The 14537-nt window shown below is 36.0% G+C and overlaps 1 pseudogene; it reads right to left on the reverse strand.

Moving 5' to 3' along the window:
* The window catches only part of LOC130238454 (transient receptor potential cation channel subfamily M member 4-like), a 34906-nt pseudogene extending 24000 nt beyond the window's left edge, over nucleotides 1–10906 (reverse strand).
* Nucleotides 10907–14537: the final 3631 nt, after the last annotated feature.

Genomic DNA, 14537 nt, shown 5'->3' on the forward strand with positions numbered 1-14537 from the left:
TGATAAAGTACATCTAGGTAGTTGTTTTTGCAGAATAAATGGTTTCAGGAGTCCACTTCAAGCGGGGCTACGAATAAGGGGACTTTATCCCTTTTGCCTATTTTATCCCTAACTTAAAGCCCTTCTGTATCCATTTTTAAACAGTTGTTTATTTATAGTTTTGGTGCACTTTTCAATATAATAAACCTCTTCTTTCTTTTAACTTCTTGAATGTCACCTTCGTAAACTGTTTTCCACTTCAACAATAACCAAGTGTCAAGTATCAAGTGTTGAATGTTTATAAAAGAAAAAAAAAAACAATGTGAAACTTTCAATTTTGCATTAATTCGAGTTTAACTATTGATGGAACTGGGTTTCATTAATTAATGTGTATACTGAATTTGGCTCTCCAATAGTACTGTGACATATTCTGTAAATCTGTATGCATCAATAATAAGGGGCATACTTAATTCAAAGGTATAGTTCTCCTCAAAATGAAAATGTTCTCACATCTTACTCTTCACATGTTCCAAACATTTAAGAGCTTCATTCTTCTATTAAGCAAAATATATTTAAAAGAATATTGTAACAAACCACTAAACACTGCCATCCATAGGACAACAAATGCTTTGAAAGTCATAATCAACATTCTTCAAAATATCCTCTTTTGCTTTCAAAATAAAAGTCAATTAGTGCCAAGTACAAAAGCGGTTGACAATTGTGCGCTGGTCAATCTGCTGATAGTTGTCTATTTGAGATCTGACCTCATAAAGGCTGATGCTGTAGATCTGCTCGTTGGACTCGTGCATGCGCTCGTCCAGACGATGGAGCAGGAGTGTTTTGGCCAGGCAGTTGTCAGAGATGGAGTTGTACAGATCCTCCAGTCGGCCGTAAGTCAAGTAGCTCAAAATGTTCAGACCGTTATCAATGAGGAGACGCACAAACTGGGGTTTATTGTTCTCCAGGGCATCAGTCATGGAATCCACCAGCTCCTCATACTGTGTGTGTCAGGTTAGAAAAAACAGGTTATTAACTCATGACAGAACTATTTCACAAAATAGAACAACTGTATTCATTAACAGTGCATAATACAGAGCTAAGTATATGCTCGAAATGTATTAATCAGGAGACACGGGTCAGTAACTAATGTTTAATAGCAATTAAAGCATGTTTACCCTCTTTGTGGTGTAAGATTGAAAAAAGGTTTATGAAGAAGTCTCATGTTTAAAAGTAGTTAGTTTATTAGTTTAACCTGTACCTTCCAGTCGATGTGTCCATTGAAGAGTTCACTCTTGGCAATGTCCACTCTGTTCCAGGTTACAGCCAGTCTCAGCTCATCAGCATAGGAGTTAGTATTCTCTGATACATGCCGTTTACTCGCTAAAACACATACATACACAACAAAAATGTGATGCATAAAACTTTTTGAAGAACAAACAAAACTGATAGCTGTCATAAATTGATCATAACTCTATACATTTTCAAATAGTTATAAAGCGGTAACTATTACTTGGTAGATTACTTAGACATTTCTGTAATTACTGATTACAATGAATTAGATAACACATTTAAATTACACATGTAATGTATTTTGACTAACACACACACACACGCACACACACACACACACGCACACACGCACACACACACGCACACACGCACACACGCACACGCACACACGCACACGCACACACACACACGCACACACGCACGCACGCACGCACGCACGCACGCACGCACGCACGCACGCACGCACACACGCACACACGCACACACGCACACACGCACACACGCACACACGCACACACACACACACACACACACAGTTGCTACCCAGCATTGTTTATGTGAAGTTTACCTTGAACAAGCACTTTAAGCATCACAATGTCAAAATCTTCCGCTCCTTCCTGTTCTGCGTTATAAACGGAGATGATGTCTTTGTTTTGGTAGATGCTTAAAACCTTTTAACGTGTACAAAATCATTACCAGCGATTAACAGAATTATTAATACTTAGATATGAGTAAAATGTGCAACATTTACCTTGTCAACAAGTTTGTCAGTATCTTTCTCTGCAGGAAAATATTTCTTGACTTTTGCCGCCAGTTCTTCTCGGAGCTCCATGATGGGGCTGGCGTCCTCCTTCTCTGATGCTCCAGGTATCGCTGCAGACTGAACATTCTCCACAATGTCGCTCACTAGATTGGCAAGACCACCTGAACCAGCCAGAACCAAACACGGTGTTGAATTCTTCAGAGACATCTCTAAAAACTGAGGTGAAGAAACATCTCGAGTCAGAGTGAAGACAGACAGGGATTCTGCAAGAGCCATCCAGACAAACATAAGACTTTTAAAGATCCTTTTAGGTCCAATATGAATTAATTTTAAGACCAATAAATAAAGAACTACAAAACCACTGAATCAAATCAAAGCAGAAATTCTAAAACACTGTGGGGTTACAGGGACAAATGATTTAGAGATCTAGAACACAATACTTCAGTGAATTTAAAGTAGGCTACAAAATAAATCAAAACTAACCGTACTGATTTTGTTAGCTTACATTGCTAGTTTTGTGGTGAACAATTCATCTGTGCATGTCATTAAGAAAAGCACTTCCTGTTTGTTTTCAGTTCAATTCTCAGATTACTTCTACGTATTGGGTGTGGCTAAGACACTTAACCACGCCCCTCTACCTGTCACTTTTGACAACAAACAGAAATGGCGAGCTGGGGTCTGTTCTTCGTACTTGGATTAATCAATTAGCTGGATTTGGTTGTTGTTGATTTGACATGATCCAGGATCGTGATTCAAAACTCTTCCGAGAGTTGTTGTCATAGCAACAGTTCTAGTAGCTCAAACCTGCTAGGATGCAGGCTTATTTCCTATAAACAGGATTAGATTGGGTGTTTTCAAGCAAAGGTAGTACTGAAAGTATGTACCGAATTCTGATATTTTCTTACAATAGTAACCTATAGATTATATACACTTGGGGAAAAAAGTCAAATAGTTAAAAAAAATAAATAAATAAAATTTATATATACACATTTATAATAATTAATATTATTTAATATTAAATAATTAGTAATATTTATGTTTATATACATACAAGTTAAAAATATATATATAAATAAATAAAACTTAGTAAATAAAAGTACAAAAATGGGGTGGTTCTCCCCAAGGGGATCAAAGAGAACATTTATTAATATTGATTTTTTTTTAGATACAACTGCGCACTATTTAAAGGTACCGATCCAGCTTTAGTACAATTTCTATAAGATAATAGACATGCACAATATTCTACTGTTTTTTGTTTGTTTGTTTGTTTGTATGAAGGAATAATAATTTATGCATGTTTTGACAGCTAATATGCCGGTGATTTGATGCTTCACAAAAGTTGCAGACACCTTAACCAATATTAAAATGGTTTTTTGATGTAAAATTTATTTAAATTCCTTACACTGATTAAGAAACTAAAATAGCCCTAGGCTATAGTAAAGAAAATCCGATCTAAAATGTAAAAACTAAATAAATTGCTAAATACTCTCGACACGTGAAGGGGTAAAACCTGCAGCTCACAACAAATGTGGAAAGTTGTTGCGTTTTATATTTACCAAACCGTTTGCTATGAATTTTATATAATTTAGGTCACATGGATAATTGAATATTAATCAGATGATGTCATTACGCTGCTGTGCCCTCAGCCAATCGCTGCATTGCTGATCATGATTTCAAGAATCGATAGCTCTGTCCTTCACAACACACGCAGCGATCTCAGATCAGTTCATCCAGACATTTTAATCTGATTCGCTAACTTGTTTGAAGAACCAAATTAGCCAGAGATCAGTTATCAAGATTAAAAGATCCAGGATCTGCCAAATCGTCTTAGATCATTTAAGCAAGGTACGAAGAACGCACCCCAGGAGGAGTCTGTTAGGTTGTAATAACTCTCCCGAAACCCTTTGGCCAATCTTTCTGAATGAAATGCCTACTTAACTAAATCCAATCAGCTCACGATATAAAAAAAACAAGCCAAGTCCATTGTTGCTCATTTAATATTCTGTTTTTCTAGGAACTTCGTCACAATAAAAAAAAAAAAAAAAAAAAAAACAGTCGCAGCTTTCAGACTTTTTAAAGCCTAAAATTCAGATTTTTAACTTTTAACCATTTATTTTGACTTTAAGACCCCTTTGAAACCCTGTAATGAAGATGTTTTATGTTTTATAAAGCTGTAAACTTCTCACCTCCAGCATGGACGTGTCTCCAGCTATCAGCATATTCAGAACAGGAATGTCAATGCTTGCACCACCTGCATATGAGATGATGTATTTGAGTAATCACGCAGTCATTATAGTCCGTTTACATATTGCATTAAAGGGATAGTTCACTCAACGATTAAAACCATCATTTACTTTTCCTCTGTTTGTTCCAAAACTGTTGCACACAAAAGAAGCCATACTGAAGAATTGGGGGAAGAAAACAGCCATTTACTACCAATGTTTCCCATACTTTTATTCCAACAATCTTCAGAAGATTTTCTTTTGTGCACAACAGAATAAAAATAAATAAATAAAAAATTAGAACCACTTGAGATGGTGCAAATGAGGCAAATTACAGTCATACATCAATATAGCATAATTATTGTGACCCTGTACAACAATAATCCTTATTTTTACATTACTGTGAGGGGTAGGCGTTAATAAAATACAATTGAATGGGTAATTTAATAAATGCATAAATCACAGTGTGTTTTTTGTGTTTCCATCTGTACAAAGATTTTGTTTTTAGTCAAAAGTGGAGAAAAAAATTATAAAATATACCCATGTACATGTGGACATGGTCTTAATATTTGAGTGAACTATCTCTTTAAGATTGAGACGCAACTTTTATCAACCAAAAAGGAGGATGCTAAATACAAATGGAGCTTAAAACGTAATAAGTGTGTCAGTTTTCAAGCAATTCCACAGGTTATTCAGTTTAGTTTTTGATTAAATTTATTTATGTATTTTTTTTCAGTTTTATGCTGTACCTGGGCGCTGGCGTGAAATGTAATCCTCCAGACGGGCTCTGAACGCCAGCTCTCCACCTTTACGGCCGGTGGTCCCGTCGTCCACCAGAAGAAAAGCCTTATAGTTGTTATCCAGATAGCAGGAGCCACCGCGATATGTTCTTGACCATATACCTTGCAGGAAAACTTCCCTAACACATTTCACGTTAATGTTTAATTATTATTATAATAATTTGAGAAAAAAGCCTTTAAAATTATTTACAAACTGATAAAAGTGCAACAAAACAAATAATTTGGATGTTTTCTTTCTGTTAGACTGTAAAAATCATTTTATGTATGAATATTACTGGAAGTAAAAGATCAAACTGTTAAAAAGGTCAATACACATGTAAACAGAACCTTTTTCAAACTTTACAACCTATAATGCAATTCAAAAGAAAATGAAAGAAATTAAATAAAAAGATTTAAAATTTAAAGATTTTCATTTAAGGATAGTTTTTACAGTGTGGTGAACGAAAAAAAAGAAATCAGTGTTTTTATCAGAGTGTTACCTCTGAGTTGACGAGCTGCTGTCTGTTCTCCACCAGCCCCCAGGGAGCGATGCCTATAGGAAGCACTTTATTGAGTGTGATGGAGGAAACAGCAGTGGCGTTATCTTTCACAGCCTCTCCAACACACCGGCTGATGCCCTGCCTCAGTCCTCCAGTGATGACCCATGCTCCTGAACACAACACACACAATGCTTGTACTTCAACTCAGGATATTTGAGGTATGAGATATATATATATATATATATATATATATATATATATATATATATATATATATATATATATATATATATATATATATATATATATATATACACACATATACATATATATATATATATATATATATATATATATACACATATATATATATATATACACATATATATATATATATATATATACACATATATATATATATACACATATATATACACATACACACATACATACATACACAATTATCCACATCTAATCATTTTAATGACTGTAATTAACTTGATCAATTCATGAAATGAAGCCTAAAGAGAATCGCAAAGCATTGTTTATCATTCATGTGGAAAGAATGGCCACATTGCAAGATACTGTTTGGGGGGGGGGGGATAAAAGATCCAGAAGTTTCACATGTGAAAAAAGTAATTTATTTGACTTAAAATGAAACAGGGTTTACAATTTGTTTTACTCACCTTTTTTAAGTCAAGTAACTAATTGCTTTTTACAGTGTGGAATGATGGGCAGGGAAAGGCTCTTATCATGTTGAACTAGACAAAGATTTGCTTAACAAAATAGGCAGGCTTTGAAAACCAGTTGAAATGGTTGAAAGAAAAGAAAGAAAAGAGGAATCCATTCACAGCCTTTCATTCAGAAGCATCATTGTGTGAACATGACTGTGGCTCAGTCACATACACATGCGATCCGGTGGAAATGTTTAATGCCTTTAGAAATTATTTAAAGGTAGTGATGTTTACATTTAAGTTATGATAACGCTTTAATGGAATCATTTTGAAAAGAATTAGAGTACTTTAGATTGATGATCAGAGACTAAACCATGTGAGAAGTGAGACGACTCTTGTCTGTCCACGTTTTAGATTGAAATGACTGAATTGCGTAACCTCGTGGTGAAAGATGATCCAGTCATGGGAGAGATAAGAAGACCAGTATGACCAGTTGTACAAGGAGACTTTCTCAATCAGGATCATCCAGAAAACAGAGGGACTCATGCTCCAGAAAGACAGATATTCAGTGTTGGGGTAACACATAACAAGTAACGCAAGTTATGTAATAATATTACTTTTTAATGTAACGCATTACAAAAAGGTATTAATATTTGAGTTACTTTTTTAAAAATGTAATGCTTGTTACTTTTGATTTTAATTAATTAGCTTTCAAAAAATAAATTGCTGAATTAAAATGAATGTAGTCAGGATGAACACACCAAACACACAGCAGCCAACTGAGCAGAAGTGTGCGTTCTCGACCTGCACGAAAGATCATGTCTTTCCACACGTGGCACGCAGTCATCTGCTTTCTCATTCCACAAAAGGAAAACAGAACTTCCAACTGCAAGCAAAGTGTACACAAAGCTTTACCATTTTTACAGAACTGTCACTCACCACTGAGAGTTTGGCTCACGCAAACATGTCTGATAATTTGGGCCTGACACAATCTGTGGACATTTTTTGCTATTTCTGTGCAGGATTTTGTAATAAATTAATAAATAAAATAAAAAATCTGAGGATTTATGCAGAATGATCCTGGGAGTACCGTAACTAAAATCTTAATAAATCAAATTAAAAATAATACTTTTTAACTTTTATTTAATTTTTACAATGCAAATCCAATTAAACAAAGCAAGTCTCTCATATAGTATATCTCCTAAAAGACAGAAAATATGACTTTACAAACTGTTTCGTAAATAAATCAAATGAACATTTCATATTTGTCAATAATATTACTGAAATTAACTAAAAAAACTGAATAAATATCAATTTACACAAGTAAATAAATAGACTCAATGAAGGGCTAAAAATCTGCACATTTCTGCGCACGTAGAGTCCATGTGGGCCTACTGATAAAGCAGTAATCCATATTGTTAGCAAATATTTGCAGCAAAATTGCCACCATCTTTGCTCTTGACTCGAATCATTTACTCGGTTATGCCAGTTAAGTTTTTGTTCACATTGCTAACTAACCAATCAGAGTGCTCTCTTGATGCCAAACCTACAAGGTGAATGAGGCCAAAAGGCTCTGACGTTAATCCAAGAAGAGGCGACATGTGGAGCACACCAAACCAACTAGCCGCACATATGCTCACTGACAGCCCAATGCAGTCGGCTTGCTGAGTCTCGGCTTTAAGACACGAATGCTAGAGAGAAGGGTCAGATATACCTGTACTCTGAGCCGCTTTGACAAGCCCCTGTCTCAGGATGTCCCGCACCCAGCTCTTGACCTCTGACCTCCCCTCGCCGCCCACCACTGACACCACCAGGTTGGGCTGCGGCAGCTTCCAGTGCTCCCTCATCAGGTCAAACACCCTGGCAGGATCTGTGGTGCTGGAGAGACGCAGGAACTGCCACACGGAGAACGAAAATCACATTTGCATGACAAAATACAGCCATTTCTTCAACTATGAGCAATTCTTAAATCCAAAGGGATGACATTTATTAAGACATTCTCAAAAAATTTTAATTTACAAAACTATGCTTACTATGATTAATAATGTTGGTACATTTTGGGTGCTTTCACACTTGGTTCAATTGCCTGGACTGAACCAAAGTTCGATTGTCCCCCCTTGCCACCTTCTCGGCTGGTTTGTGCTCATACTGTCTTTTTTCCTTCTGAACCGCGGTACGCTTGCGTCATCAAGCTGCTGTTTTGTATACAGCTGTTGCTAGGTGACGGCCACGAAAGCAAAGCACCAAAATGGAGACATCTGCATATCACGGTCATTCTGCTTTCACTGAATCTTTTGGTTATGTTACCAAGACTAAAATACAGAGAGGCACTTGCGTCTATCTGCCGCAATAAACATTAAAAACGCTCAGAACCTAGCGCAATGTCTGCAGAAGTCATTTTTGGAGGAGACAAGCAGACATTATCACCGTTTGCACTTGATCAGTGCCGCTTGTCACCAAGGTACAATAGGTGATACTCAGGAACACACACACGCACACGCACACACACACACACACACGAATAAACGTTATGAAAACTAAAGTTTGTTGTACAGTTGGCGGTTCACTTCCGTTGTTTGGTACGATTGCATTCATATCAGAGGTGAACCGGACTAGATTTCGCACAAACCGTATCCCAGACCACCTCTTTCAAGTGGACTCGGGTATGGTTCACGAGAACACACCAGAGTTCAGAAGACACGTTCACACTAGCTAAACGTACCGTACTTTGACGTCAAACGAACCCGGACCAAAAGTGCTAGTGCGAAAGCACCCTTTAAGTGAGGCACTGCAGATACTGTAAATACATCGATGGTTTTTTTATTGCTCTATGGTTTTTTTATTTAGTAAATTCTTTTTTTTGTTAGTTTTTTTCAGTCTAATGCAATTTTAAACGTTTGATTTGTTACACTTTATAGGTTTAGGTCTCCAGATTCAAACTACAATATATCTTATGAAGGCTGTTGTTTCAAAATGAGTCAGAAATGTCCTCGAACTTCCATACATCAAACTTCAAAGATGTATTCATATCTATAATCCAGAGGTTTTTACAGAGGGATTTGTTCATCCATAATCTACACTATTATGTCACTCTAATGTCAAAAAATAAACGCATTAAAAACCAGACTTCATTCAGACTTAAAACATTTGTCCTATACCTGTATGCAAATAAGTGCATATTTAATGAAATAATAACATTGTATAATTCCACTCATTATTACATAATAAATAATACCACTCATTTACATATTTAAACATGCCAATTTATAAAACATTAAACAATCAACTTGTGAAGTATATTGATAACTATCAGATTTTGCTCCATTCATGTGGAACGGCTTGCCTTTAAATACTTTTTGTAAAAATGTATAATTCTTCCTGTTACAAACCCAAAGTTTCTAAGAATATGTACTTATTTTTTAAATTTTATTATACATATTATTTCATTAATCATAACAAGAAATTGGCTAAAAATAACCTTTATTTATTTATTACATATTTATTGCCACATCAGCAACTTATGGCTATTTCGTGGCCAAATGGATATACATTAAACTATTACATGATAAAAACAAATTCGTATTATATAAAAAAATAAATAAATAAATTACTTAGACAAATATATAAAATATAAATAGATAAAATTTACAAAAAAAAAATTTCAAAGTTAAATATGGTTTTTCAGTTCTATTTTTTGATAAAAAAAAATGTAAAACTCTTCCTGGTGGTACCTTTTTAACAATGTCCATCAAAGTACTCTCCTTATAAAAATTTTGTCTAATGGAATTTAAACTTCTACATTCCAACAAAATATGTTTGATGGTGAGAGCAGTCTGGCAGTTATTACATTTAGGTGATTCTTCGTTATTTAATAAATATGAATGTGTCAACCTACAATGTCCAATTCGACATCTGGTATAGACCGTCTGATCATGCCTGGTTTCGAAATTATAATTTGCTAAATGTCTTTCATTTATTTTCGGGTTGCTAAAAATAACCTGAAAATTACACTGAAAATTTGAGTATTCCTTCAATTACATGGACAACTTTCATGTTTATATTTTTTATTTTAATTATTATTAAAAGTTTGATATATGAAGTTCTAAAAATAAGAATTATTAATGATTTAATGGTTTAACATTAGGTATTCTAAACAAAAAAAAAAAAAAACAAACCATCTACAGAAATATAAAAGAAGTGGTGTAAAATTAAAATGTGAATGAATTATAAATAAAGAAACGATTATGCAACACCAAATTAAATTTGGCTGCTTTCATTTTTTTTATTTTTGATCTAACAATTACATGTTTTACCCACTGCTCAAAAATCAAACAATCTATCTTAAAATATGATTCAGTTATTTAATATATAGTAAATAAAGATGTAATAAAACTGTTTCAGCATTGATGTGAACTCACGTAGCTGTGTCTCTTCCCAGCGCCGGCGAACTCCAGATCTCCATAAGCGTCAGTGGGCTGTTCAGAGGAGTGCTGAGCGCTGAGCCACTGACTGACCACTGCTGTGCTGAAGTTATCGCCCAGAGCCACCGACGGGTGATTGTCTCGCGTCGCCCCGCACTGACACCGACCTCCATTACTACAAAACCACACATTGACTGAGGATCTTATCATTTTTCTCTACTGTCATGTCAAAGCAGTAACTAAATCAGCATACCATCACCCTCAAAAACACTGCAAGAATTAGATGCTTTGTTTCCAGTGAAGACTTAAATAGACTTTTTTTTTTTAGACTTTATTTTTGGTCTTTTTGTTTTTATTAGATAGGACAGTATTGAGACAGGAAGCGAAGTTGGAGAGAGAGAGAGAGGGGGGGGGGGGGGGGGGGGTTGAGAGGTAGGGCAATGTCCTCGAGCCAGGATTCAAACTAATGCACCATATGTCAGAGCGCTAACACTAGGCTATTGCGCCCGACCAACATAAAGAGGACTTGTTCATGCTTTATCACCAGCAGAGTGGATTACTGTAATGGGACTCCTCACTGGCCTTTCCTAAAAGACAGTCAGACAGTTGTACTCATCCAGAACGCTGCTGCTAGGATTTTCACCAGAACCAGAAAATCAGAGCACATCACACCTGTCCTCAGGTCTTTACACTGGCTCCCAGTTACATTCAGAATAGATTTTAAAGTATTATTACTTGTCTATAAATCACTAAACGGCCTAGGAGCTCAATACATTACAGATATGCTCACTGAATACAAACCTTACAGACCTTAAATCAGGGCTTTAAGGCTGATTTATACTTCTGCATCAAGTGCACGCGTATGCTATGGCATGGCCTACGCATGGACACATAGCCCTCGCCGTGGCCGTCGCTGACACGCACCTTTCAAAAAATGTAACTATACGTCTATAAGCTCTGAGATTGGTCGGCTTGGTAGCGCTGATGAGTGTGGGCGGGACCGAGGGCCGCGCGAGCCCGATGGAGCGATTGAGCGAAGTGTGGAGTCCCGTGAAGGAGCGCCTGATGGAAAGTTTTGTTTTGTGTTTACCTCATGGTTAAAGTTGTTACACATCTGCCTGTTCCTGCCTCAAAATGAGCGAGTTTGTACCACTTGTACATTAAGGAAGTGTTCAGAAAAAACAAAACACCAGCGAACAAACTCGACACAGAGGAACAAACACCTCACTGCCAATTAGTGTTTCGGAAGTGTTATTGCAGAGCAACAGAAACAGCGCACAGAAGTATGAATGCACTCAAGTATGGGTCACGCCGATCACTTGACGCAGAAGTATAAAGCAAGCATTAGGATCATATAAACTAGAAATTCCAAGAAGTCATTCAAAGAAGGGTAAATCCGCCTTCAGCTGCTAACAGCGCCCCCCACTGCTGAAATCAGCTTCCAGAAATGATCAGATGTGCTCCAACATGAGGCACATTCAAATCAAGACTGAAAACACATCTGTTTAGCTGTGCCTTTACTGAATGAGCACTGTGCTACGTCCCACAGATCGCACTATTATGTCTTTCTCTTCTTTTTTATTCTTTTATAAACTGTTTTAACACCTTTTTAATCACTTTATAATTTGTTTTATGTTCTTATACTTATCTCTTTTATTCCTGTTTATGTAAAGCACTTTGAATTTCCACTGCGTATGAAATGTGCTATATAAATAAACTTGCCTTGCTGCATTTTTTTTTATGTTCACTTGTCATCAGTAATTGCTGGTAATTACTTACATTAGTCTCATATTCTGCTGTTCTATCAGAACTTGTATAACGAGCGACATTTTACTGTTACATACATTTTTAATAGAATAGCAACCATATTTCAAGAAAAATATAAGCTACTTGATACACATCACTGTAGTTATGTAATACTCATATCATATCACCCACTCACAATCATAAAAATATTAAACAAAGTGATGATTATTCTCATGATACTGAAAGTCTTACCTGAACGAGTCCTCCACAAATGTTGTTGCACGATCTCTTCTTAAGAACTTGGAATCCAGCTCTAAAATCAACACAATTGACTTTTAAGTGGGGTTTATTCATAAACTAATTCGAGAGGATCACGTGCTTATGATTTACACAGCTGGTCTCGTATTAAGCTAATCAGTATCATCCAATCTATGAGCCATAAGCTACTATAAATAACCACAGTTTTTCAGTCCACTTTATCTTCATTTGGAAGAAACCCCCCTTCCTCCCCATTCTCCTCCTTCACTACAGATCGGGCCGCACGGAGGCCCAGTGGTTAGCACTGTTAGCCCCACAGCAAGAACACTGCCAGCCCTGGTCCTGCCAGGTCGGTAGGTGTTTCTGTGAGGAGTTCGTATATTCTCCCCGTGTCCGCGTGGGTTTTCCCCGGGTTCTCTGGTTTCCTCCCACCATCCAAATATATACATCATGCATAACAGTCAAGCATTTGTCTAGCCCCCTTTTTTCCTCACGTGTTCCCTTAGCTACTGCAGACCGGGAGTTCTGAGATCCACTGAGCTCAGGCTCCCCTCTCGCTCTGCAAACGGGAGGAAGACCCGGGCTCGAGGATCCCTTGAGCTCGGGGGCTCTCTCCCGGGACAGCATGCCAAACAAGCTTTTGATGCATCATCAGCTAAGTGTGAAACTCTTGAATTCACTATTAAACATGATACCAAATGTACTGTTACACCGTCACCGTTGCCAGCATAATAAAGTTTTCATTAAGTAGTGCCTTCATTTTTAATTCTTCATCCTATCTAACGGATTTCGCAAGAATGACTGTCATTCTTGCTTTGTTCACAAAACTAAACAAATAGCTTTAATCCTATGCCTCATGTAATTTCATCATTTGTTCCTTTGTGTTACACCCTATTCATCAGGAAAGCAAGCCAGACCAGTTTACCCTTCAGAATGACTTTATCCATTATTTATTTAGACCAAAACTGGTGGGTTTGTGTTTTAGTTTCATTGGTACAGTGTTTGATCACAAACTTTAGATATGCGCAGTGCATTTAACTAATAATACTGACGTTAATCAGAGGAATACTGTATATGGCGATAAGCAATTTTGAAAGTAAGTTTAATTAAATGATAAATCACATGTTTTATTAATCTCAAATTGCTCCATGGGAGACTGGATCACTATAAGCTCTGATACATATTCATGTATTTTCCTAAATATAAATCCTAGATATGTAGCGCTCAGCATATATAAGTACACCCGTACAAATCTCTCTTTTAAATTCACAATTTTAATAGGAAGCTCTACAATATTGTATTTGTGCATATACATTAGATTAGTCAGTATGGAAGCCAAACCTGAAGCTTATCTAAGAAAATAATTATGATAACGGTCAAAAAACTAGTACACCCAAATTCATATGTGATGGAAAATAATTAAATACAAATTTTAATAAGAGGAAAATCAAGAGAAGCAAAAAAATGGACAAATTTTGTTTAAATTTTGTAGGTTGTAATTTTTTTTTTTGCTATATTTTGCTTGAATTTAATTGTATTATCTTTCAATTTCTGAATATGTTTGGTGACTAAAATATTTTTTAATGAATATATCTGTTTAATAAATCTGTTTTGTTGAAATGCACCAAAATACATCGCCAATATTCACTGAGAAATGGATAAAAAGATTCATTTTCAAAATAGGGTGTACTCAATTATGCTGAGCACTGTAAATACGGCGTTTAATGAACATATTTAATAGTGTTTGTGAAAACAAATAGATATCATAAATATTTTCATGAGCTAGCATACGAGTTCAGCTGCAACAAATGAAGAGTTCAGATTAGGTATGGGACGATAACAGTGTTCAAGGTATACCGTGGTTTGGAAAAGTCAAGGTTTTAAAATCGTTCAAATTTTTCTGTA

The sequence above is a fragment of the Danio aesculapii genome, chromosome 12, assembly GCF_903798145.1.
Source record: "Danio aesculapii chromosome 12, fDanAes4.1, whole genome shotgun sequence".
NCBI lineage: Eukaryota > Metazoa > Chordata > Actinopteri > Cypriniformes > Danionidae > Danio > Danio aesculapii.